This window comes from Notamacropus eugenii, chromosome 7 (assembly GCF_028372415.1).
Source record: "Notamacropus eugenii isolate mMacEug1 chromosome 7, mMacEug1.pri_v2, whole genome shotgun sequence".
In the NCBI taxonomy this organism is placed as follows: domain Eukaryota; kingdom Metazoa; phylum Chordata; class Mammalia; order Diprotodontia; family Macropodidae; genus Notamacropus; species Notamacropus eugenii.
In genome coordinates this window covers 144,430,916-144,458,368 of record NC_092878.1, presented here as the reverse complement: position 1 = coordinate 144,458,368, position 27,453 = coordinate 144,430,916, and positions in this window count along the sequence as shown.

Genomic DNA, 27,453 nt, shown 5'->3' with positions numbered 1-27,453 from the left:
TTTATCTGATTTTTCCCTCACTTTTAGAACACCCTCATTCTTTTTTCTCTGTTCCCATACATTTCCCTGTTAAGATTGCTATGTTTCTTCACTAAACTAGGTGTATCCCCTCTATAATTATTATTTGTTTTTGTAATTTTTGGTAATTTGATGAGTGTGAGATGAAAATTCTGTAGTTTTAATTTTCATATGACAAATTTGGAGCATTTTTTCAAATAATTCTTGATAATTTTTGCCTTTCTTCTTTTGAGAACTACCTGTTTATATCCTTTGTCTTACATCTACTGGGAAATGACTCTTGCGCTTTTTTAGAGTTATATCAATTCCATATGTATATATTTGATATCAAACCATTTTCAGAGACATTTTCTGCAAAGGTTTTCCCCAGTTGATTGTTTCTCTTCTAATTTTACCTATGTTTTTTATTTATGAAGATAATTTTCAGCTTCATGTAATCACAAGTGTCTATTATACCTTCTGTTATATTTTCACCTCTTGTTTGATCAAAAATTCTTTTCCTAACCATAATTGTCAAAGATATTACCTTCCCTGATCTTCTAATTTATTAATATTATGATCTTTTATCTTTAGACCTTAAACCAATTTGGAATTTATTGTAGTATATGGGATAAGATGTTGGACCGAATCTAATTTCTGCCAGACTGTTTTATAATTTTCTCATTATTTTGTTTTGAGCAGTGAGCCCTCACTTTAGCAGCTGCCTTTTTGTATCCATTGAGCACTCTGCTTTTGCACAGAGTTTTAAGTTTCAAGACATTAAAAAAAACCCCAAACCTGGCCTGGCTAGGGATTGAACATTGATGGCAGGGCAGGTTAATTGCTATTTTCTCTTTCATGCAGCAAGATCTCCACCTGTATCCTCAAACCTCATGCCTCAGTGCTATTCTGAGTTCCACCAGGGCTGGTTTGCAGAGATAGGAGGTTAGAGAAGTGAGAGAGAAGCTGAGAGATGCTTTCAGATGCTCTAGCAATTCTAGAGGAACTCATTTGCCACAATATGAGCACAGATTACTGACCAAAAGCTTCATTTGACAGATCACCTTATCCTTTGTCTCCATACAGTGATCACAAAGTCCATCAGTTTGTGTTTGTACATTTTCTCCATGTTGAAGTTTGTAATCAGGAAACTGACATGGTAACTCTCCACTGGCTTCATAGGCAAGATGAAGTTCTCTGCTCTCATCAACATGAAGCACATGAATTTGTGATGGAAGATATTCTCAGTCTCATCAGTCTGTTTCACAGCAATATGGACTCTCAATAGAGTTGACAGATTCCCCATCACAACCTTCTCCTTCTCATTCTGGCTGATGGTCACAGTTGTAGTGGAAGTTCTGGAATTCTCTCTCTGGCCTTCATTTCTTTGTAGTCCAGCTTGAAATATTGTACCCTCATCATCTTTTTTTTATCATAAATTTTCTGGATTGTATCAGGATATCCACTAAGATAGCCAAACAACATCAGTGCAATGCATTTCCTTTTTTTTTTTTTTTTTCAAATTCCTCATTTGATATTGATAGTCAAAGGATTGTTGAACAACCACGTCTTTGACATACCTGACCTGGTGGATGCCAGTCACAAAGGCTCCTTTGTTCACATATAGGAAATGAAACCAGTTATCTACTGGTTGGTCAAAAATTCAACATTTTTGTGATATCAAATTACTGTTAGGTAAGTAATCATAAACAAGATGTGTCTTCTGATTCTGAGCATTCAACTCCAATTATGAAAGAGATACTCCAGGGCAACTATTCCAAAGATGAATTGGCAAGATTCTTTTAGAAGTGACCATCTTGGAAGAATGTGATCATCATAACATATAGTAAACTATCCTTCTCATGATCTTCCTGATTAGAATGTTTCCAGGTATCTTCTAAGTCTGCCTTCTTTCCACTGCTTTATTTTCTTACATCAACATATATATATATAATATATGTATATTATATATATATATATATATACACTAGGATTTTGATGTGAATACATGTATATCTCATGTGAAAATGTGAAAGTATATAGGCATAAGCATGCAAAATAGTAAATGGCCTTACACAATTTACTCTTCTGGGTGCCCTGCAAACTATTTCTTACAAATGAACCCATTATCATTATTTTATGGGAGTGCCATTGTAATTTTTGTTGAATTATAAATATTGCATATCAAATTTTTTTCTACTACCACAGCAGTTTCTGAAGACATGTAAACCCATAGTGTTATTACTCTCTAATCTAGTTGAGGTGATGAAATAGTGCCAAAACTCTCATTGCAATTTCATTAGCATATTCATGAGGCTCACTTTTGCAGTGTTGCAGAAACAACACAAATTGGTTTGTGGATTGTGAACTCCCCCTTCTTCTTCTCTCCAGATTCACAGACTGAGGATTAGGAAATCAAGTTGGCCCGGGAATTTCAGGGCACTAGCTGCAGAAATTTGATCTTATGCCTTTTAGTTCCAGATTTGGGAACATTTTTCCTCTAAAATGACATTGTAATGGACATACTATGTATCTTAAGTTCAAGAACTGAGGATAGGTTGGCATGGGGAAATGGAGAGTTGAGAACATTTTCTGGAGAATTCAGATAAAACAGACCTTCTGGTAAAGCATTTTGCTTTTAGGGGCAGGGAGAGATTATGATCATCTAGGTTGTGGTCAATAATAATTAAATTGATCATGTAATTATTTAATTCTTCATTTTTATGCACTTCGGAAGTGATATTCTAGGGGTTTTGATTTGTTTCTTTTTATTTACTTGTATTTATTTTTACATATGTACATGCTTTCTCTTCTAATAAAATGTAAGGTCTTTGAGGGCAGGGACTTTTTCGTTTGTTTATTTTTGTAATCCTATCACCTAACACAATGACTGAGACATAATATGAGTTAGTACTGATTTTAACATCTTTGTATCTCAGTTTCTTTCTGGTAAATTATTTGGACTTGTGGGGGTATTCTTGGCCAAGATGATGACCCCAATGTTGTATCACTTCAGAGAAGTGATTTTGGGTTTTTGAAAATGTCACTAGAGGAGACCAGGCTCTAGAAGGTCCAACTAACATGAAAAGACTTTTAACAGCCATTGACTGGCTTTGTGTCTATCACCAGAGGACCAGTCAGGTGAAGTTTAGAGGGGCTCATTGTACCTGGGTTGTCCTAGCAACCAATGAAGGTGTAGAGGTTTATAATTTGTGTCAGTGGAAGGAGCATATGTAACAGAGAGCTCTCTGAGATGTTGAAATATTAAAGTATGATATTTCTTAAACTCAATCCTCTCAAACCATTTTTGGGTAGCAATATTTGTCATGAAAATTCTATAATTTTTTTCAAGTTGATTAGAGAACTCACTGTTGAACTTGATCCTGACTATAACCCAGTGCTCAGGAAGAGTCGTTACATTTCTCTCAGTAGGAAAGAAGTTAGGCGTGCTTACATGTGTGCTCATGCACGCTCATGCACGTGTGCACACACACACACACACACACTGGAAGATTTAGAAAGTACATTTTATGAAAAAGAAAAGTATGGTTTTAGAAATAAAAAAACCTGTATTTTCTACATAGTACACAACTTTTACATGAAAAGTTGGTCTTATTTTTGTAGTAAATAAAACAATAGAATTAAGAGATCAGAGGTCTAGAATTTTTGTCCTACCAATATAGTTTTGAGCAAGTCACAACCTCTCTGACCTTTTGTTTCTTTATTTTTAAGATGGAAGGGTAATATTTACTCTACCTACTTCATGAAAGGTCATTATGAAGATCAAAGTAAGTAATGTACATGAAAGTATGCTACATACCTCAAAGCACTATATAATGGTGTGGAGTACTGAGGTTTGGTTCCAGAATCAGAGGGTCTAGATTATTATGGCCTCTGCTTCTAACTACCTGTATAACCTTAGAAAAGCAATTTCTCCTCGCTGGACCTCAGTTTTCTCATCTGTAAAATGAGAAGCTTAATCTAGATCTTTTCCAAATTCAGATCTAGGATCTTATCATCATTACCACCGTATCAGAATAGCTGTTCTAGGTGACCTGCTTAATTAAGTACAGAAGTCAATAGCTATTTATCTGACACACTTTGTTATAATATTTTCCAGAGTGTGAAGCCTCCTGGTATTTGTGTGAGCTTGTTGGTTGGTTGTCCTTCATTCTTGAAGAGGACCAGAATGAAATCACTATGCTACAGTCAAGTTACAGTGTGTCTGATTGTAAATGTTCTACCACAGGTCAGATACAAATAGTCCATATGAACATTTGGGGTAGATTCTCTAAATCTGAGCATCTAGGATTTTTTTTTTTGAGCTACTTCAATTCTTCACAGCACCTTCTTTGATGTGGGCATGACATACTGGGCAGTCCTATTCCAGTGTCTCTCATGTCACAAATCAATTCCAAAGTTCTTAAGAGAGACCATGAGAGTGTCCTTGTATCAATTCTTCTGATTGCCCTAATACAAGCAGAGGAAAGGATAATATTTCAGTGAGCAGAGGTTAGCTAGTACTATGGCTTTAACTAGAACCCAAGAAGTACTCCTGGTTCACTAAATTTAGGCTGTTGGCCCTTGTGTGTTTTTAAGAAGCCCTGCAACACGGTTTAAATAGAGAGCTAAAGGTTTTTGTGGCTATTTTATTTTGTGGGGGTGAGGTAGAGCAAAATGTCATTATATAGAGTGTGATACTCTTTTGAACATAAGATTAGACACACATGAAATGACCTATGTTTACATAACCTTCATTTAATTTTTCCAAGGAAAGATTGCTGAAGGTTCACATTGTTCACAGGAAATAATGCACCATTTCTGATTAAATTAAAGCCTGTCTTCTCATCTTGTGCTCTCTATATTGGTGGGATTGCTTTTGACATGGGAGAGAGCTATCAATAGATAAAGCAATTTGAAAGAAACGCTCTAGAATCTATTCTCCCTACCTTCTCCTTTGCAAGTTTCAATTCATTGCTCAATTTAAGTATGGAAATACAGTTTGTCAAAGACATTTTGACATATGAATTTCACCAAAAAAGATCAGAGATCCCACTGCTTGGATTTCTAACCCATTTATTGTACAATACACAGCTAATCCAATCTACCGTGGGAACATGAATTGTGTAGTTATGCTTGGCCGCATTGCAATTGTTTACTTTAAACTTGATGGTTTTCTCTTTAAGCTGAAAAAGTAGAAGAGACACTTTTTGCTTGATAAAAATGATTGCTGACTTCATAGAGCTACCAAGGGGGCAAGCAGACAGGGGAGACTTTCATCTTCTTCATGTCTAGAAGGCAGACTATGATTCCTGAATCCAAAAGGAATAATCCTGACTCTTACTTGCCAAAGTTTCAGGGAGAATTAATGAAGAAATGTATGAACAATTCACATAGAAAGCCATTTTAAAGAGACAAAAACCTCCTCTGATTGCCACTGTATGATTAGCAAGCTAAATTAAAAACTGAAAACAGAAGAGTGATGGTTATTGAAAATTCATAAATGTAAGGAAATTAGAGGAAAATTGCTTAGATAATACAATAGTTTTAGAAAGCATTTAGAAACCATTTTCTGCTTCTTGAAGTCCTAGTTCTTAGAGTCTCTTCTTAAATACTAATAGCCACACCTGCCTTTCTTCTTTAAATTTGCCCTACTCTGCTTGTTTCATGTTTTTCTTAGGCGTGCAAACAAGAATTGGGTAAGATTTTCTTGAAAGGCAATGTCAGCAGCAGGGGTCGCTGTGGAGGGCAAATTTGGATACCTTGTATTTACTCCTTTCTATTCCTTTTTCTCTTCCAGAAAGGGGCAGAGTTGAATCTCCTTGTGCCCACTTCACTATTCCTCCCTTCCACTCCCCAGCACCTCCCCTTCCTCTCCATTTCCTCATATAGAGCTGGTTCAGGATATAATCTTCTCTTTGGTCAATGCCTTCTCCTCTCTACCTTCTCTTCTTTCCTCCTGTAGAGGATGAAGATTACCTTTACCTTGTTACAAGAATTACATCACTTTTTGAACTAGAGATGATATAATTAATGGTTTAAATTAGGAAAAAATAACAAAGCCATAAGATCAGACCATCCAGTTGGGAAAATTCCTAAAATTTGGACAGAGGATTAAATCTTTATGGTATTTTAATTCTGTGTATTTCCAGCTGTTCCTAGCTTCCTCCATTTCCCCCTGCTCAATACAGGCTAGGTACAGACATGCAGGACAAGCCTTCATGATTGACTGTGAATTTTTATGTGAAGTAAAATCATAATAAAGGAAACAGGTTGAATAAAAAGAAAAAAGAAAAGAGCATATGCACAGGGAGCAGAAGGTGGGGAAAGAGAACTTTGGGAATATCCCTTCATCCTTAAAGATGTGATCACAACTGGCAGCTATAGCATGGAGGGATCCAATAGTCTATTTTTGATTTATTGCTTCTCTGCTGCAACTCTCTCTTTCTTTAGGTCTCTCTTTTCTTTCTTTCCCTTTCTTCTCTCTCTTTCTCATTCTTTCTTTCCTTTTTTCTTTCTTTTATTTCCCCCCTCTCTTTCTCTTTTCTTTCTCCCTTCTTCCCTCCCTCCCTCCCTCCTTCCTTCCTTCCTTCTTTCCTTCTTTTTTTCCTTTTTTTCCATGTCTGTCTCTCTCATCATCCATTGCCCTATTACCTGAAGTGACATATCAAGTTGAACCAGACCTGGCCAAGAATGCATCGCTAGATACCATGGGCTTGGCTTTAGGCCTTCTCTTCTTTCTCTATATACCAGTTATTTCATCAGCTCCTAATGCTTCATTCAATATCTCAATGCAGATGACTCACATATCTACATATCCAGTCATTATCCCTTTTCTGAGCCATAATCTGTACTACCAGCTGCCTTTTAGACATCTCTGTCTTCATACTTCATATGTAAGAGACAGACATTATCCTTTCTTGCTCAAAACGACCTCAGTGTCTCTCTGTTGCCCCATGATAAAATACAGATGCCTTTGTTTGGCATTTAAAGTTCTTCAGTCTTGCTCTAACCTATTTTTTTTGCAAGGCAATTGGGGTTAAGTGACATGCCCAGGGTCACACAGCTAGTAAATATCAAGTGTCTGAGGCTAGATTTGAACTCAGGTCATCCTGTCTCCAGGCCTGGTGCTCTATTCACTGGGCCACCTTGTCTAACCTATCTTTCTAACTTGATTTCCAGATTTCATGTCCTCTTTTTCATGTACTTCTAGCCAAATAGGTCTACTTGTTTCCCATACACAACATTCTATGTTGTACCTCTTTCTCCTGGATTATCTTTTCTCCCTGGGTTTTTAGGACACTGCTATCTTTTAATTATCTCCCCCCTAGTCTAACCAATCTTTCCTAAAATCCATGTCTTGACTCCTATACATGGGTATTCCCAAGGACCCTTTTCTGAGCCCTATTTTTATATTTTGCATTTGCTCAGTAATGTCATCATTTTGATGCAATTTTTTTTAGTTATCTTTTTAAAATTATTTATTTATTTATTTTTAGTTTAGAACATTCAGTTCCACAAGCTTTTGAATTTTACATATCCCCCTCCCCAAAATGTCATGCAATCTGATATAGGCTGTACATATGCATTCATATTAAGCATAATATCATGTTAGTCATGTTTTAAAGAAGAATTATAACCAATGAAATGAATCATAAGAAAGGAAACCAAAAGGCAACAAACAGGAGAAAGAGAGAAAAGAATATGCTTCAATGTGCATTGACTCCATAGTTCTTTCTCTGGACATGGATAGCATTTTCCATGATGAGTCTTTTGGAGTTGTCTTAGAACCTTGCATTGCTGAGAAGAACCAGGTCTATCAAAGTCAGTCATCACACAACATGGCTGTAACTGTGTACAATGTTCTCCTAGTTCTACTCCTCTCATTCAGCATCAATTCATATAGGTTTCTCTAGATTTTTCTGAAGTCTGTCTACACATCATTTCTTATTTTAATACTATTCCATTACATTCATATACCACAACCTGTTCAGCCATTTCCCAACTGATGAGCATCCCCTCAATTTCCAATTCTTTGCCATCACAAAAAGAGCTTTAATGCAAATGTTGTGTGGAGGGTGAAAACTTGACAGAATGTCAAGATCAGATGAAGGTTAAAAAATCATAAGGGAGAACTGTACTCCATAGTAGGCAGCAGGAAAAAGCCAGTGGATGAAGAGAGGAAATGATAGGAGTAACCTTCTGAGGACATAGAAGGGAATTGGATGGGAGAATAAAGTAGAGGGGAGATTGGCTTTGATAAAGAGAAGGGAGAAGTTTCTTCAGAGACTGGAACAAAGAAGAAAGGGAGAGGGAAATGTTGAGGAGATCTGAAGTGCAGAACTGTGGAGAAGAAGGAATTTCTGATGGATGTCTTCTATTTCTTGGATAAATTACAAGATGAAGTCTTAACGTTAAGAGAAAGAAGGAGTGGTGGGTTATATAACTTGGGGTTATAGAGGAGAGACTATATTTAGAACATATATTGTAGGTGGATATGTCCAAGTTAATCAGTCTAATAGAAGTTAACACCTGATTGAATTGAGATGACATAAACTTGCTGTGGACCCAATCATCATGGTTGAACAACAATTGGTAGCTTGGGGAGTAGAAGAAAAGACAGATAGTGGGAATCATGCAGGATTTGGGTATGAAAACTCATGAACTGAGATAGGAAGAGGAAGAAAAGATTCAAAGATAGAGAGTAGAAAAATTGGTCATTGTAATAACTTTGACTAAGCTCCTCCATAGAAGGTACAAAAATTATGACTTTAAGAGCTGAATGAACATTGAGGTATGTGATGCTTTTTCCTATGGAATCAGTAAGTATTTTTATCTTTATGTATTGGGGGATGATAATGAAAGTGAGCAGACAGTTTTCTTGTCAGAAGTTGTGAACTGTTCTATTGAGGAGAGAGGAAGGAGATGAAAATATATTTTCTGATGAAGCTACTTTCACCTTTATCTTGAAAAGGTTTTTGAGAAGAAACTTTATACCTTGAAAGAAACTGAGTGGTGTCACAAAGGAAAATAAGTCATCTGCTGCTATAATAAAGATATGAGGGGTGCTCAGGCTATGAGTTTTCTTTTTAAAACATCAACATTTTTTCCAATTACTCCTAAAACAATTTTAATCTTTCATTTTTAAAAAAAAATTCTCTCCCTTTCCCCTTCCTGAGAAGGAAAGCAATCTGATAAAAGTCATGCATGTGTAGTTATGGGAAACATATTTCTGTATTAATCATATTGTGAAAGAAAACATAGACTAAAAAAAAATCTCAAGAAAAATAGAGAAAGTAAAAAAAAAAGGCATGCTTTAATCTGCATTGAGACTTCATCAGTTCTTTCTATCAGGTGGATGGCATGCTACATCACAAGTCCTTCAGAATTGTGTTGGATCATCATCTTGACAAGTCCCCACCCACCCAGCACAGAGTGGATTTCAATACAAAACAGTAATTGTTTCTCTTTTACCCAGGAACCTTGAAGGTCTTCTCCCCTCAGTTTGAATTTTTTTTTTTTTGATTAAAGGGGCCATCCCTTGAATAACTACTTAAAGAAGCCTATTCACTGAATGGTTGTATTTCAATCAAAGTGAGAATACTATAGGACCTAAGCCTGAAAGAGTCAAGGTCTCCCATTGCATCTTGGGCTATTGCCAGCAGTCCTGATGAATATCTGGTCACTGGATCCAGATAGCTCAGGAGAAGAAAGGGAGGTTGGTGACCTTGCACAGCTCTCCCTCACTCAAATTAAAGTCAAGTACCAGTCATGTCATTATCTTGATGTCATGGTCCTCTTTGAGAACGAAGGACAAACATAACAACAATCTGATCAGAGCAGCTAAATCTTTCTCAGTTAGTCATTGTACGATATTGTTGTTACTGTGTACACTGTTCTTGTTCTGCTTCTTTCACTTTGCATCTGCTCATGTAAGTCTTTCCAGGTTTTTCTGAAAGTATCCTGCTCATCATTTCTTAGAACACATTCACAATCATATCCCCCAACTTGTTCAGCCATTTCCCAATTAGTGGACATCCCCTCAATTTTCAGTTCTTTATCACCACAAAAAGAGGAACGATGAATATTTTTTAATGTAGTAGGTCCTTTTCCTTCTTAAAAATCTCTTTGGGATTAAGATCTGGTGGTGTCAGTGCTGGATCAAAGGGTATGCGTGGTTTTATAACCCTTTTGGCTATATTTAGGCTATAGTTTCTTTTATTTTTCATCTAAGACATTTAATAATATTCATATTTAGTATTGTTCTGGATGGTCATAAAGGAAAGCCTTTGTGGAATAGTGGATAGAAGACTGGTCTCGGAAACAGGAAGACCTGAATTCAGATTATGCTTCTGACACATACTAACGGTGTGACTACACATATGTAAGTCAATTAACTTCCCACTTCCCTAGGAAAATCCTTAAAGCTATAAGTTCTGGACTAATTGCTAAGCTACATTGGTAGAGAGACTGGTGGTTCTTTATATTAGTGAAAACATAGGTGCAGGTAGAAAAAATTAATGATAATAAAGCAGAAGTAGTAAACAGCTCATATACAAAATTAACCAGTATTGCCTTTAAAAAACCACATATTTATAAGTTTTCTATTCTCCTGTTACTCTCTTTTTAAAAATTTTATTTATTTTCTATTTATTTTCAGTGTTCTACAATCACTACCATTTAACTTCTTCCCTCCCTCCTCCCTCCCCCCTCACTCCCCAAGATGGCATACAATTTTATGTAGGTTCTACACATATATTCCTGTTAAATACATTTTCACTGTAGTCATGGTGTGTAGAAGAATTAAAATGAATGGTAGAAATCATCTAACAAACCAAAACACAACACACACACACACACACACACACACACACACACACACACACAATGATCTGCAACATTCTGCAATTGAATTCCATAGATTTTTCTCTGGATGTGGAAGGCATTTTGCCTTAAAAGACCATTGGTAATATTTTTTAATTCCTTGCACTGCTATGAAGTTCCAAGTTTACCAGAAGAAACTCTCGCACACTGTGGTCATTGTTGTGCATAAAGTTCTTCTGGTTCTGTTCCTTTCACTCAGCATCAGATCATATAAATCTTTCCAGGCCTCTCTGAAGTCTTCCTGTTCATCATTTCTTATAACACAATAGTATTCCATTACATTCATATACCATAATTTATTCAGCCATTTCCCAATTGATGGGCATCCCCTTGATTTCCAGTTTTTAGCCACCACAAAGAGTGCTGCTATAAATGTTTTTGTACATGTGGTACCCTTTCCCATTTTTATGAACTCTTGAGGTTACAGTCCTAGAAGTGATACTGTTGGGTCAAAGTAGGCTATAGTTTCAATTTGCTCTCTAGAATGGTTGGGTCAGTTTAGAACTCCACCCATAGTGCTTTAGTGTCCCAGTTTTCCCACATCTCTCCAACATTTGTCATTCTCTTTTTCTGTCATCTTAACCAATCTGATAGGTGTGGGGTGGGTGGTGCCTCAGAGTTGTTTTCATTTGCATTTCTCTAATCAATTGTGACTTAGAGCATTTTTTATATGGGTATAGATAGCTTTGATTTCTTTGTCTGAAAACTGCCTGTTCATATTCATTGACCATTTATCAACTGAGGAATGAGTTGTATTCTTGTAAATTTGGCTCAGCTCTCTATATATTTGAGAAATGAGGCTTTTATCAGAGAAACTTGCTATAGATTTTTTTCCAGTTGTGATTACTATGTATTTCCATTCATCCTATTTTTATCCTACTTATTCTTCTCTCTCTCCTTCATTCCTTCCTCAAAAGTGTTTTGCTTCTGACCACTGTCTCTCCTCCCTACACTCTCATCCTTTTCCCCTCCTTTTTCTTTGTAGGGTACAATAGATGTCTGTGCCCAATTGAGTGTGTATGTTATTCTGTCTTTGAACTAATTCCAACAAGAGTAATGTTTAAGTCCTCCTGCCTCAATCTTCCCATTCACTGTAAAAGCTCTTTTGTGCCTCTTTTAGGGGGGGTTTTAATCTATTCTAGCTCTCCCTTTTCCTTTCTCTCTGTGCAACCCTATTTCTCACCCGTCAATTTTATTTTTTTTAGATATCGTGCCATCGTAGTCAACTAATACCTTTTCCCTCTGTCTCTGCATACTCCTTCTAACTGCCCTAATAATGACAAAGTTCTTAGGAGTTACAAGTATCATCTTCCAGTGCAGCAATGAAAATAATTTGACCTTATTGAATCTCTCATAATTTCTCATTCTTGTATATCTTTTTATGTTTCTCTTGAGTCTTGTATTTGAAAGTCAGACTTTCTATTCAATTCCGGTCTTTTCATTAGGGATCCTTGAAAGTCCTCTCTTTCATTAAATTTCCATTTTCCTGTTGAAGGATTATACTTAGTTTTGTTTGGTAGGTAATTCTTGTTTGTAATTCCACGTTTTTGTCCTCCAGAAAGTCATATGCCAGTAAAAGGATCTAATTTTATATTATCCTGACCTCAGCATCATGATATTTGAGTGGTTTCTTTCTGGCAGCTTGTAATATTTTCTCCTTGACTTGCTCTGGAATTTGGCTATGATATTCTTGGGAGTTTCATTTTGGGATCTCTTTCAGGATGTGATTGGTAGATTCTTTAAATTTCTATTTTATTCCTGTTCTAGGTATCAGGGAAGTTTTTCGTGATAATTCCTTGAAAGATGATGTCTAGGCTTTTTCTTTGACCATGGATTTCAGGCAGTCCAATAATTCTTAAATACTCTTTCTTGCACCTATTTTCCAGGTCAGTTGTTTTTCCAATAAGATATTTCACATTTTCTTCTATATTTTTATTCTTTTGATTTTGTTTTACTATTTTTTGATGTTTCTTAAAAGTCATTAGTTCCCATTTTCTCAATTCTAGTTTTTAGGTAATTATTTTATTCAGTGAGCTTTAGTGCCTCCTGATCTATCTGGCCAATTCTACTTTTTAAGAATTTATTTCTTCAGTGAATTTTTATACATCTTTTTGCATGTGGCTAATTCTGCTTTATAAGGCATTCCTCCCTTCAGTGGATTTTTGTGCCTCCTTTATATGTTTTGTATTATTCTGCTTTTTAAGGTGTCATTTTTTCCCAGTATTTTTGGGGGACATTCTTTACCAAGCTGTTGACTCTTTTTTTCATGATTTTGTTGCACCACTCTCATTTCTTTTCCCAATTTTTCCTCAGCCTCTCTTATTTGATTTTTAAAATATTAAAAAAAACTTGTCAATAAATTCTTTTTGGGCTTGAGAGCAATTCACATTTTTTCTTGGGGAAGGAAGTTGCCCTTTTCTTGTAACTGTTTTGACTGTTGAATCTCCTTAGTTTGTGTTTTGATCTTTCCTCTCACCACAACAACTTTCTATGATAAGGTTCTTTTTTTTTTGCTCATTTCTCCAGCTTATTTCTTGACTTTTAACTTTATATAAAAGTTAGGCTTGCTCCTGGAGGGGAACCCAGGCTTCAGATTTTTTTTTTTGTGCTGCTGTTTACAGACCCAACTCTGGAGGTATGTAAATTTTCAGTTTTTCCAAGATGGTATGATCTAAGGAGAGGTGTGGTCACTTCTCTCCTGGCCTGTGCTCTGGTCTGTGAGAGATCACAAGCACTGTTTTCCACCCTTCAACTATGACCAGGTTCTCCACTCCCCTGTGTCTGCATGCTAGTATGTGCTAGTGCTCCTCTTTAGCCTGAATCTGCAACCTGTATCTAAGTATGGGTCATGCAATAGAGTCCTATCCCTGGTGCCAGCAAAGGGACCCCTATAATCTTTTTATGATTTATTGTCTGATCCCCCTGTCTGTGGGCCTGGAATTTCAGAATTCACTGCTGCTGATTCAGTTATTCCCAAGGCTTGGTGCTGGCTTTCTCTGAGCCTGGCCAGCCAGTGGCTATATGGTACAGTTTTTTGTTGCTGGCATCTATAGGAGCCTCAATGCTGACTTGTAGGGCAGCCTGCACTGAACTGAACTTCCCTCTTACCCTAGGGAGAGTGGTCTTTTCTGTCAAACTTATGTTGTCTTGAGCTGGAAAAATGTTCACCCCAATCTTTTGTGGGATTTGTATCCCAGAACTTATTTTGACTCATTGTTCTAAAGTTGTTTGAAGGAGAATTTGGGAGAACTAAAGTAAACACCACCTTGGCTCTACCTTGGCTTTGACTTTTATAAATATTGTAAATAAGCTTTTGTGATTTTGTGCTCTTATTGATTTCACTTGCTAATACATTATACATTCAGTGATTTTGATATTTACTTAATCATAGGACATTAAGAAATTTTTATATATTTAATGAACTGAGGTCAAGATTTGAGCCAACAGATTACTAATGTGAAAGCAGTTGCAATTTTATTAATTTCAAAGAAAACATCTAAATACATCCCTGAATTACTCTAGATATTAAAATGAAAAAATTAAATATGGGAATGAGTTAAATAGAAGCCTGAAGGATAAACTACATATGAGTATGGTTATCAGATCAACCCTACTTCAGCATCAATACTGAAAATGGAGAAAAGTGAGTATGGAGCAGAGGGTGATGGACTGGAAAATTATCTGTAGGTGGAGTGACTGTGGGTTTTGGTGAAGATGAAAAATAGTTTATTAAGGATGAGGAAAAAGGAAAAATGTAAGGATAGTTGGTTATGGTCAGATGAGGAATTTTACCCTTTTGGATCATGGAGATAAATATTGTCAGTAATCAAGTGTATGACTGTCTCTTTTTATAACTGAGTTGGCGTGAAGGCATAGGTCACGAGAACTGATAACGTTGATGAATCAGGAACTCAGAGCATTTGAGGGGACATCAGTATATATATCAAAGTTTCCAAGTGTGAAGGTAGAAGCTGAGATCCAGAGGAAAACTATGAGCCAGCTGCTGAATTCCTCATTTTTGTTGGTATGATAAAATGGATTTATATTTCTGTTTTTAAAAACTTGTAAAATTTTATTTTTATTTAACTTATTGATGGCCAAAGATGTTTTGTTTTGAAGGGGGTCCTGACCTATTCATGTTTTTTATTGTTTTTTAGCCTATCAATGAATATTTATAGAAAAAGAAAAGTAACTAGAGTAACATTAGGTTATATCACTAGAGAATGGTGGCTTTTATTTATGTTAATTTGATTTGATAAGATAAACAATTTTTTAACTGTGTATTATATGCAATGCACTGTGCTAGGTCTTTGGATACAAACTTAGATTTGACCCAAATCTTATTTTCACAAAGCTTCCATATAGGCCAGAGCTATGATGCATTTTCCAATTTATTTTCTGTCTTGTTTTTACCTGTTGATAGAGCCAGAAAAGCTAAGAGGTCCTGGGAAAACCATCTTATTAATTAGCCTTAACAAAATTAAGAGTAAATACGTGAAAGATGAATGTGACAAAGAGAAGCTAAGGCAGATATTAAAAATGGATAGAGGTTCATAGGATTTTAAGAAGGTCACTATTGAAATAGGTATAAAAACAAATTTATGGATTCTAGGCTAAGAAACTCTAATCTAATTCATCTGGAGCCCATGGAGGGTATATGACTTGGTTAAGGTTACACACATTAATAAAACAGCAGGTCAAGAATCTTTACCCTGGTTTTGTGATTTTCAATCTAGAACCTGTTTTTACTAAACCATATTGCCTCTATTTTTTGGTTTGTATCAAATCGGTCTGAAGAATATGGTCAAGGTCAAAGAGCAGGTCTGACTCCATGACTCAGGGCAAGTTAGAAAGATGAAATCTGTACAAATCTGGAAATAAAACTAGGTTTAGATTAAGCAGCGATTGGTAATATTAAGAATAAATGAAAATGGTAGTGAAATGTATGTAGGTCAAAGATTTAGAGCAGTAAGAGACCTTAAATGTCACACAGATTGTAGATCTATTACAGATCTTAAATCATATTCACCTCTAAACCTAGAAGGAAGCTCAGAAACAATGTAGTCCAGCCTCTTCATTTGAGGAAAGCAAGGGCAAGAAAAGCCAAGCAATTTGCCCAATCTTGTAATGCTAGCAAGAAGAAAGGTTTGGATTTGAATGCTGGTCCTCTGATCGAAATCTAATGCTTTTTATTCTGAATTTGATTTCCTTCTAGCTTACATTTTTTTATAATAGTGTTCTTCAATGTTATCTCTGCTTAGTTTTTAAATTGAAAAATTAAATAAATGGCACAAAAAGATAATTGAGAGGAAGCATGTGTTCATCTATTTTTCAGTTAACTTTGAGTTTTTTTTCCAAATATTGTTATTCAAAGCACTGCTCCTAGGACATATGACATCATTATACACTATGGGAAGAGTAATTGGGGGGAATATCCTTTGGAATGCCATGCAACAACCTGTGTGTTTGTACTTCATTGCCAAAGAAGACCATGCCATCAGAGATATGATGACATGACTTGCACTTGACTTTGTTTTGAGGGAGGAAGGGCTGATACAACAACCTTAATACATAGAATAAGGGGAGTAAGAATTATGTTTACATGTGAACTTATTTATCTCCTTTTCTTTCCTCTTTAAGAGATTCTAAGTCTTCCTGCCATTAAGCTTAGTATACTACACTATGAAGAGGTATTTTTACATCATTTACTAACTTGGAGATTTCACATTTTTTTGAAATTTTGAAGAAGTTTCATTATTAGGGGGCACTATTTTTGTGAACAGTGTAGTTAGGTGGGGCAGTAGATAGAGTGCCAAGCCTGGAATTAGGAAGACTCATCTTTCTGAGTTCAAATCTAGCCTCAGACACTTAACTAGTTGTGTAACTATGAGCAAATCATTTAACCCTGTTTGCCTCAGTTTCCTCATCAGTCAGATGAGCTGGAGAAGGAAATGGTAAACCACTCCATTATCTCTGCCAAGAAAACTCCAAATGGGATCATGAAAAGTTGGAAACAACTGAAATGCCTGAACAACAACAACAACAAATATGAACATCTCCAAGTACATGCACAGATGATCTCTAAAGCCAGTTCAAGTTAATAAAATATGATTTTATTTTTGGTTTCTTGCCTCTAAGATGATTCTATATTCAGATCCTCTCCCCTTCCCCACGAGATGATAGTGATTTCTCTTTTGTTATATTTGTCTTTGTCTCATTCATCCAGATATCACACTAATTGTTTACATGCCTTATCCTTGATTAACTTTTAAACTTCTTTTTTTTTTTTTTTTGCAGAGGGAAGAAAGGAGTTGTTTTCACAAGATCATACAATTTAAAAATGGAAAATATCCACTCTAATTCTTCTAATGATGAAAACTGAGGTGCAGAGAGTTAGAAGTAGATCAAACATGGATGAGAGGTGAGGAGCACCTTGATTTGTTACTTGGGTCATTGTTGACCTTAGAATAGTTTTATTGGGGTGGTGGAACCCAAATATGGTAGGGAGAAAGAAATGAGGAATCGGAGCCAATAAGTTCAGGTCACCTTTTCTAGAAGACAAGGGTGAATAAAACAATTTCTTTTGCTTTACCCACTACAATTTGATGCACATAATTGCCTAGACTATTGTCCTGACCTCCTTATTCATCTCCCTACCTTAAGTCTGCCCCATCTTAAATCTGTAAAAGAGTTATTCCTAAAGCTGATGCCTAGCTAACTGTGTTGCTCAGAGGTTCTAGAACCTGCAGTGGTTCTGGAAGGAATATTCCAGTGCTCTCCCCTACTGATTAAACAATGAAGCCCCCCTTTTCCCACCAGTAGGGGGTTTGATTATCTACAAGTTTCCAATTCCTCAGGAGTCCTCCCTCTCCCCATTATCATGAATCAGCACCCAGTTCCAGACTCCTCACTCCCTTGTATCAATGTCTGAGTTCTGCTGGATCTAGATTAAAAACCCTGTAAAAACCCATTAAACTCTGTTCCATTGATCTATTTTTCTATTTCTTAGCTAGTACCAGACAGTTTTGACAATTACTGCCTTCTAATATAGTTTAAACATTATATGCTACATACTTATCTACTTAAACATTATATGTTATATACTATGTTATAGAAATGTTTGTTTTATTCCACAAATTAAAAATAAAATAGTTTTTAAAAACCCATTAAACTTTATTGGTGGAGGACAGGGTCCCCCATTCCCTCAAGGGCTCCAGTGGGGTGTTCACTTCTACCCACTTCTTCCCATCATCCTCCTTGATTGCCCTGCATTTTGTGAATTATCTCCTCTCTATAAACCTGGCTTGCTTTACTGTCTTATTGTGAGCTCCATGCTTTTTTTGTACTGTACTATTGACATTCCAAACCTCCTCTAAAGCATTGTTGGTGCCCAACTACTACCAGGACATGGGTTATTAACCTGGGATCTGTGAATTAAAAACACTTTTTTTGGGTAACTATGTCAATATAATTGGGTTCATTTGTAGTCTTATGTATTTTGTTTTATAAATTTAAAAATATTCTAAGCAGGGGTGTATAGATTTCAAGAGACTGACAAAGGAATCCATAACCCCCTTACCTTCGCCTCACCCTTACACATATCCTTTATTCCTTGCTCTGGGAGAAAATACACAGCCCACTGTCCTTTAAAGCCAATCAGGCTCCAGCTTACCTTTCCAGGTTTGGTATAAGTTGCTCCTTTTTGCACACTTTCCATTTCAGCCCATCTGGCCTATATGCTAATCCTCATTCAGGAGGTTTCTTTTCCTTTCTTTGCACCCAGGCAGAATGCATTCCTTTCTCACTTCCATCTCTTAGAATGTCAGCTCAGGTGCCCCATCCCCTATGAAGTTTTTGTTTGTCCTCATCTTCTCAAGCTCTTAGGACACTCTTTGAAATTACTCTATTTATCTTAAAATGTTAGCTCCCTGAGAATAGGAATTATTTCTTTATATATATTTATATATACCTAGCACAGGATTTGGCACATAATGGATCCTTAATACATGCCTGCTTATTATTTCGTACAGATAGAATGGATATTTGAGGAAAGGCTACTTTTCCCTCCATTTTAAGGTAGAGAAGACCTGAGCGGTGGTTGCTGCTATGGCAAAAACAGGTTTAATAGCAGTGAGTGAATGGGAGAATTGGTGAGAATATAAGTATATGGTCAATGAGGGGCTTTTGAGAATTTGAAATATTGGAGGTGAAGTAGTCAGACTCTGAGATCAATTACTGAGGGAGAATTTTGAATGACCCTTGAGGTCTTTAAGAGCTAGTGAGTGACCCATCTCTCTGGGATACACAGTCATAAATGTTTTCTAACATCATTTTTATAGAGATGACTGGGGGTTTTCTCCATAGAGAGCATATTAGTTGTACAATATGCCTCTCATTTTTGCCACGCTTCCAGCAAAGAGGCAACCAATGACACCTAGTCCCAGAGATATGACAGCCGACCTTAAATTATATTGCAGTTTCAGTTCTTTGTATCTATAGTACAGGAAGGACTGCTCATTATTCACATTGACTTATGTGAGGCAGTGCAGTGAACATACAATTAATAGTTGACTTCATTGGCAGCCAGCTGTTACTGCCATAATTTATTATGGGAATGGTTTAGTTTGGAGATTAAAAGAATTACACTGTGAACTATATTTTTTAGCTTTTAAAACTCAAAATAAACTTTTATTAATTTAAAGATATAGATTAAATTGTTGGCCCCAAGAAAAACTATAAGAAGGATATTTTATGGTGGTGTAAGTCACCTACTTCTATCAGGCTAAGCTTTTGCAAAAATCTGCTTTTCTCTTTTGATTTAATATTCTTTTGCTGTTTTAATAGTTATTTACTGAAACATGGGATGAGGAATTGAATTTATATCTTTAAGATAGCTTGATTTCTTGAGAGAAGGCAGAGGTTAGTGAATGGCAGCAAATTATTGCTATTTTTTTAAAACTGGAATAAGATATTCAAAACTGTGAGATTATAAACCTCCCTAAATGGTCATTGGAACATCAGTAGTTATTAACTTAAAAGCCTTAAGCAAGATTCTTTTATATCAAGGTTAAAATTTTTTGACAAGCATCTCAGCATCTAAGAAACATAGAGCACTGTGATCAAGGAAATTTCTGACCTATTGTACCATCTTCCCAGGATCCCCCAAAGATAAATGGTTGTTAAGCACCTAGGCACTGTTCCTGCCCTCTAGGAACATCACATCCACCATGAAAACACAGTGTTAGCAAACAGAATGTAAAACTACACTCCCCATAACATCTAGATAGACACACTCTAGGCATAAGGAAACCAATGATCTGGCTCTCTGGGCTTAGCTTTTATGTGGGTGCTTGGATTCATATACAAGGAAGACTCAAAAAAATTTCTTGGATCATTGTAAATATCAGTGGATATGATCCAGACAGCTGTGGAGGTCTCTTTGGTCAGAATCCTTCTGATGATGGATTTGTGGGTATAGGATTCCCAAAAGGGAATAAAGAAATAAAACTCCAATAGCTTCCTATTGACTCCAGGATCAAATACAAAATGCTACTTGGCATTCAAAGTCTTTCATAACCTAGTCCTCTCCTAGCTTTCCAGTGTTCTTACAAGGTCCTCACTTACATGTACTCTTTGATCCTATGACACTGGCCACCTGGCTAGCCCATGAACATGACATTTTCTTTGGCTGTCCCCCATACCTGGAATGGTCTTTCTCTTCTGCCTCCTGGTTTCCTTTAAGTCCCAACTAAAATCTTATCTTCTATAGGAAGCTTTTCCCAAAGCCTCTTAATTCTAGTGTCCTCTCCTTCTTAATTATTTCATACACACACACACACACACTCACACACACATATACATGTAAACACTCATGTATGTGTATATATGTACACACATATATTTGTACATACACTATTCCTGTATATAGTTTGTCTGTATATATTTGTTTGCTTTCTGTCTCCCCATTAGATTATGAGCTACTTGAGGGTAGGATACATCCTTTGCCTCTTTTTGCACTTAGCTCAGTGGCTGTCACAAGCAGGTTTTTAATAAATGTTTATTAACTGATTTATAGGGAGTCATAAAGATATTTGCCCTAAGTCAGTGATATACAGAGATGCTGTTCTTGATGAAGAGAAAGGGGACCTTAAAATACATCCTTAAGGGGACCTTAAAATACATCCTTAAAAAAAGTTAGCCACTTTTTAGCTGGAGGTTATTCCATGCTCTAGAGGTGACGACTCTTCTTTTATAGAGGAAAAACTCATTACAGACAGCTCTGAAATGAGCAGACAAAGCTATTTTTTTTGTTCTAATGACTGTGTTTTTCTTTAAAAAAAAAAACAAAAACAACCAAAGTGAGGCAGAGCCAAGATGGTGGAATAGAAAGAAGCACATTCTCTAGCTCTTCCCCCATAGCCCATAAAATACCTGTAACAAAAGACTCTTGACAAATTCTAGAGCAGCAGAAGCCATAGAATGACAGAGTGGAGGAGATTTCCAGCCCAGGGTGACCTGGAAGGCCAACAGGAAAGGTCTATCGCACCAGATGTAGAGTGGATTGCAGCCTAGCCTTGGCAGTGTGGGGCAAGAGGAGCAGGACCACAGGCCTTGGGGGTGGAATCCCCGGCAGCAGCAGCAGAGGTTCCCAGACCACTCAACCTACAAATGTCAGAGGCAGCTTCAAAGGTCAGTGAGAAGGCTTTTTCGCCTCCATGACAAGGGACCAGGATCCTCCACTAGCTCCTGTTCCAGGCAGTGGCTACAGCAGCAGCAGCCAGTGGCTGAGGTGGTGGTAGCAGCAGCAGGCATTGTTGGGGCTTCAGCATAAAGACCCTGGGGGAATTGAGCTGTTGATCTCAATCTTAACCTCAAGCCAGGCTGGGGAGTGAACTCCTCTCTCTGGACTGTGCCACCTTGGAGGAACTGAGAACTTACAAGCCCCCAGATTATACCCTACTCTTGGAAAAGGACCCAAAAGTCAAGTAACTGGTTGGGAAAATGCCCCAAAAAGGGAAAAAAATAAGACTATAGAAGGTTGCTTTCTTGGCGAACAAACATTCCCTCCCATCTTTTTTGATGAGGAAGAACAATGTTTACCATCAGGGGAAGACATAAAAGACAAGGTTTCTGCATCCCAAACCTCCAAAATAAATATACAATGGTCCCAGGCCATAGAAGAGCTCAAAAAGAATTTTGAAAATCAAGTAAGAGAGGTGGAGGAAAAATTGGGAAGAGAAATGAGAGAGATGCAAGAAAATCATGAAAAGCAAGTCAACAGCATTCTAAAGGAGACCGAAAAAAATGCTGAAGAAAATAACACCTTTAAAAATAGGCTCAATTGACAAAAGAGATCCAAAAAAATCAATGAGGAGAAGAATGCTTTAAAAAGCAGAATTAACCAAATGGAAAAGAAGGTTCAAAAGCTCACTGAAGAAAATGTTCTTTCAAAATCAGAATGGAACAAATGGAAGCTAATGACTTTATGAGAAACCAAGAAATCACAAAATAAAACCAAAAGAATGAAAAAATGGAAGACAATGTGAAATATCTCATTGGAAAAACAACTGACCTGGAAAATAGATCTAGGAGAGACAATTTAAAAATTATGGGCCTACCTGAAAGCCATGATCAAAAAAAGAGCCTAGACATCATCTTTCATGAAATTATCAAGGAAAACTGCCCTCATATTCTAGAACCAGAGAGCAAAATAAATATTGAAAGAATCCACCAATCACCTCCTCAAAGAGATCCAAAAAGAGAAACTCCTAGGAATATTGTAACCAAATTCCAGAGTTCTCAGGTCAAGGAGAAAATATTACAAGCAGCTAGAAAGAAACAATTCAAGTATTGTGGAAATACAATCAGGACAATACAAGATCTAGCAGTTTCTACATTAAGGGATCAAAGGGCGTGGAATATGATATTCCAGAAGTCAAAGGAACTAGGACTAAAACCAAGAATCACCTATCCAGCAAAAATTGAGTATAATACTTCAGGGGGAAAAATGGTCATTCAATGAAATAGAGGACTTTCAAGCATTCTTGATGAAAAGAGCAGAGCTGAAAGGAAAATTTGGCTTTCAAACACAAGAATCAAGAGAAGAATGAAAAGCTAAATAGGAAAGAGAAATCACAAGGGACTTACTAAAGTTGAACTGTTTACATTCTTACATGGAAAGATAATATTTGTCTCTTGAAACTTTTCTCAGTATCTGTGTAGTTGCAGGTATTACACACACATACACACACACACACACACACACACACACACACACACACACACACCCATCTCTCTCTCTCTCTCTCTCTCTCATATATATATATCAACCCATTATATCTACCCAGTCACACAGACCATGCTGTGCATCCATCCAAACATCCACCAAGACCCCAGGGCTTGGTTAACAGTGGACATGTTGCCATCTATCATGAATAGTGCTAATAATCTATTTACTTTCCAGATTCTGAGCCTCTAGTGACCATCTCTCTTGACCCCCTTACTCCTTAGTTTCCCATATAGGGGGTGTTAAGTGTTAATCAACTGAGTTTTGGGACTCTACTGTGGAGGGAACTATCCTGATTGATGGGGGAACAAAAACTCACTTGAACCAACTATATCTAGTGGCCCCAGACTATGCTTCATATCTTATCCAGTTCTCTAGCAATATACCAGGGTCTATCCAAATATAAACACATGTGTAATTCATACTGTGTGTTCTTGTAATAATAATCATTTATATTACCTTGGTACAAGAAATGGCATGAAAATCTGATACCCTACGACTCCCCTCACAATCTCTGTCTAAATCAAAATTTCTTTTTCTATTCACCATCCCTCTATTAGTGTTCTATCCTCTCCAAAAAACAAGCTCCTTGAAGGCAGAGACTGTCTCTCATTTGTATTTTAAACCTAGCATCTAGCACAGCCAATAGTGATAACAATAGGAAGAATGGGGTGGGACTGCTAGTGATAACACAAAGAGTCAGGAGATGGAGTATCTTGTTTGAGGAACAGCCAGGAGTCTAGCCATTGGGCAGTAGAGTACATAGAAAAGTAGAAGAAGTAAGAAGACTGGAAAGGTAAAAGGGGTCAGTTTATAAAAGGCCTTTAAAAGGCAATCCGAGGGTTATATTTAATCTTGGAGGCAAATAGAGAGCCGTTGGGGTTTACTGAATTGGGGGGAGGGAGAGTGAGATAGTAAAAAACCTGAACTTTGGAAGATCCAGTTGGTAGCTGGATGGACTGGAATGTTGTTGTTGAAATATTGAAATACAGATACTAAACATTTTTTAAAAAGTTCATGGGCCCTGGTTAAGGACATCTGTGTAGAGACAGTTGACATGACCAGTTGCTACAGAAGAAATGAATCAAAAGTAAACTCTTATGTGGTTGCTGTTCAAGTTTTCTAAAAACGACTTGAGAATCTAAGGATCTCCAGAGAACAGATGTCTTATTTTCAGATCCTGTGGTTCTCCTTTGAAAAAGAAGTTTTACTCTGAGTCAACTAGGGCTTTATTTCTGCATCAAAAATCCTTCTGGAGGAGGCTTTTCCCTAATCATTTGAAATGCACACATTCCATTGCTGAGGATGCCCTTTCTTCAAATTCTGGATCCTGAGAACTTTGTAGTAGGTTAATGAGGTCTTCAAATTTAAATGAAAGTTTCTTCCTGAAACTCTGAACACTTAATTGCTAAATAGAATTAATAACACTCATAGGTCCCTTTGTATCTGTAACTTTTTCTACCTTTTGATATACATTTTTTTTTCTATGTAATTCCTCCTTCTGTTCCTGCATGATTCGGGTACCAAGTCATTTGACAGAGTAACAGGCGTAGGACAGAGTGACTGATCTCCCAAGCTAAAGCTGTATCTTTGTTCTGAGCTGCTATAACTTCAGTTTAGGATATGGCAGGAATAGACGTGAATGATAATGGAAATCTGACTCTTCCTTCCTTGCTTCCTTCTTTCCTTCCTTCTTGTTTTTCTGTCTTGACTGGATCTTCCTGGATAGAAGAGTAGTAGCTGCTCATAGGCCCAGTCCCACTACTGAATTCCATAGAAACTTTATCTGCTCTGGGCTGCTTTATCTATTCTTTGGCAGCTTTGTGGTTATACCTAAGGACTCACCATATTGATACCGGATTTAGTTTGGACACCTGTTCAGTTTAGTCCTATCTGAGCTCAAGTGATCCATTAGTCTCAGCCATCTCAGTAGCAAGGATTATAAGTGTATACCCCCATTCTAGTCTTGGAATCTTTCAAAGATCTATCCATCCTTGTTGACTTCTGATTAGAATCACTGAATCTGATGACTTAAGAGAAAACCCAAGTTGGTCAGACACACAGTCAGAGGTATGTGTGAATGTCTTTGTTTGTGGTCAGCTTATATTTGGCAAACCTTAAACTATGGCAGTGAAAGCCCTTTCTCTTATAGCTTAAAGTCTCCTACTAGGTCTTGGACTAAGCTAATTTCAGTCCACTACATAATTGAAAGGGAAAGTGAGGGAGACTGAGCTTATTAATAGATATACTTTGTTTTTCAATTTATTTATTTAACTTTTAACATTCATTTCCACAAAATTTTGGGTTCCAAATTTTCTCCCCATTTGTCCCCTCCCCCCACCCCAAAACACCGAGCATTATAATTGCCCCTATCACCAATCTGCCCTCCCTTCCCTTGTCCCCATCTTCTCTTTTGTCCTGTAGGGCCAGATAACTTTCTATACCCCTTTACCTGTATTTCTTATTTCCTAGTAGCAAGAACAGTACTCGACAGCTGTTCCTAAAACTTTGAGTTCCAACTTCTCTTCATCCCTCCCTCCCCACCCCTTCCCTTTGGAAGGCAAGCAATTCAATATAGGCCATATCTGTGTAGTTTTGCAAATGACTTCCATAATAGTCGTGCTGTGTAAGACTAACTATATTTCCCTCCATCCTATCCTGCCCCCCATTGCTTCTGTTCTCTCTTTGGATCCTGTCCCTCCCCAAGAGTGTTGACTTCAAATTGCTCCCTCCTCCCATTGCCCTCACTTCCATCATCCCCCCACCCTGCTTATCCCCTTCTCCCTCATTTTCCTGTATTGTAAGATAGGTTTTCATATCAAAATGAGTGTGCATTTTATTCCTTCCTTTAGTGGAATGTGATGAGAGTAAACTTCATGTTTTTCTCTCACATCCCCTCTTTTTCCCTCCATTAAAAAGTCTTTTGCTTGCCTCTTTTATGAGAGATAATTTGCCCCATTCCATTTCTCCCTTTCTCCTCCCAATATATTTCTCTCTCACCGCTTAATTTCATTTTTTTAAAGATATGATCCCATCCTATTCAATTCACTCTGTGCTCTCTGTCTCTCTCTGTCTCTCTCTGTCTCTCTGTGTGTGTGTGTATGTGTGTGTGTGTGTGTGTGTGTGTGTGTGTGTGTGTGTAATCCCACCAACTACCCAGATACTGAAAAGTTTCAAGAGTTAGAAATATTGTCTTTCCATGTAGGAATGTAAACAGTTCAACTTTAGTAAGTCCCTTATGACTTCTCTTTGCTGTTTACCTTTTTATGCTTCTCTTCATTCTTGTGTTTGAAAGTCAAATTTTCTTTTCAGCTCTGGTCTTTTCATCAAGAATGCTTGAAGTCCTTGATTTCACTGAAAGACCATTTTTTCCCCTGAAGTATTATACTCAGTTATGCTGGGTAGGTGATTCTTGGTTTTAGTCCTAGTTCCTTTGACTTCTCGAATATTATATTCCACGCCCTTTGATCCCTTAATGTAGAAGCTGCTAGATCTTGTGTTATCCTGATTGTATTTCCACAATACTTGAATTGTTTCTTTCTGGCTGCTTGCAATATTTTCTCCTTGACCAGGGAACTCTGGAATTTGGCTACAATGTTCCTAGGAGTTTCTCTTTTTGGATGTCTTTCAGGTGGTGATCAGTGGATTCCTTGAATACCTATTTTGCCATCTGGTTCTAGAATCTCAGGGCAGTATTCCTTGACAATTTCATGAAAGATGATGTCTAGGCTCTTTTTTTTTGATCATGGCTTTCTGGTAGTCCCATAATTTTTAAATTGTCTCTCCTGGATCTATTTTCCAGGTCAGTTGTTTTTCCAATGAGATATTTCACATTATCTTCCATTTTTTCATTCTTTTGTTTTTGTTTTGCGATTTCTTGGTTTCTCATAAAGTCACTAGCCTCCATCTGTTCCATTCTAATTTTGAAATAACTATTTTCTTCAGTGAGCTTTTGAATCTCCCTTTCCATTTGGCTAATTCTGCTTTTGAAAGCATTCTTCTCCTCATTGGCTTTTTGAACTTCTTTTGTCAATTGAGTTAGCTTATTTTTCAAGGTGTTATTTTCTTCAGCATTTTTTGGGTCTCCTTTAGCAAGGTGTTGACTTGCTTTTCATGCTTTTCTTGCATCTCTCTCATTTCTCTTCCCAGTTTTTCCTCCACCTCTCTAACCTGATTTTCAAAATCCTTTTTGAGCTCTTCCATGGCCTGAGCCCATGGAATATTTATTTTGGATGTTTGGGTTACAGAAGCCTTGATTTCTATGTCTTTCCCTGATGGTAAGCATT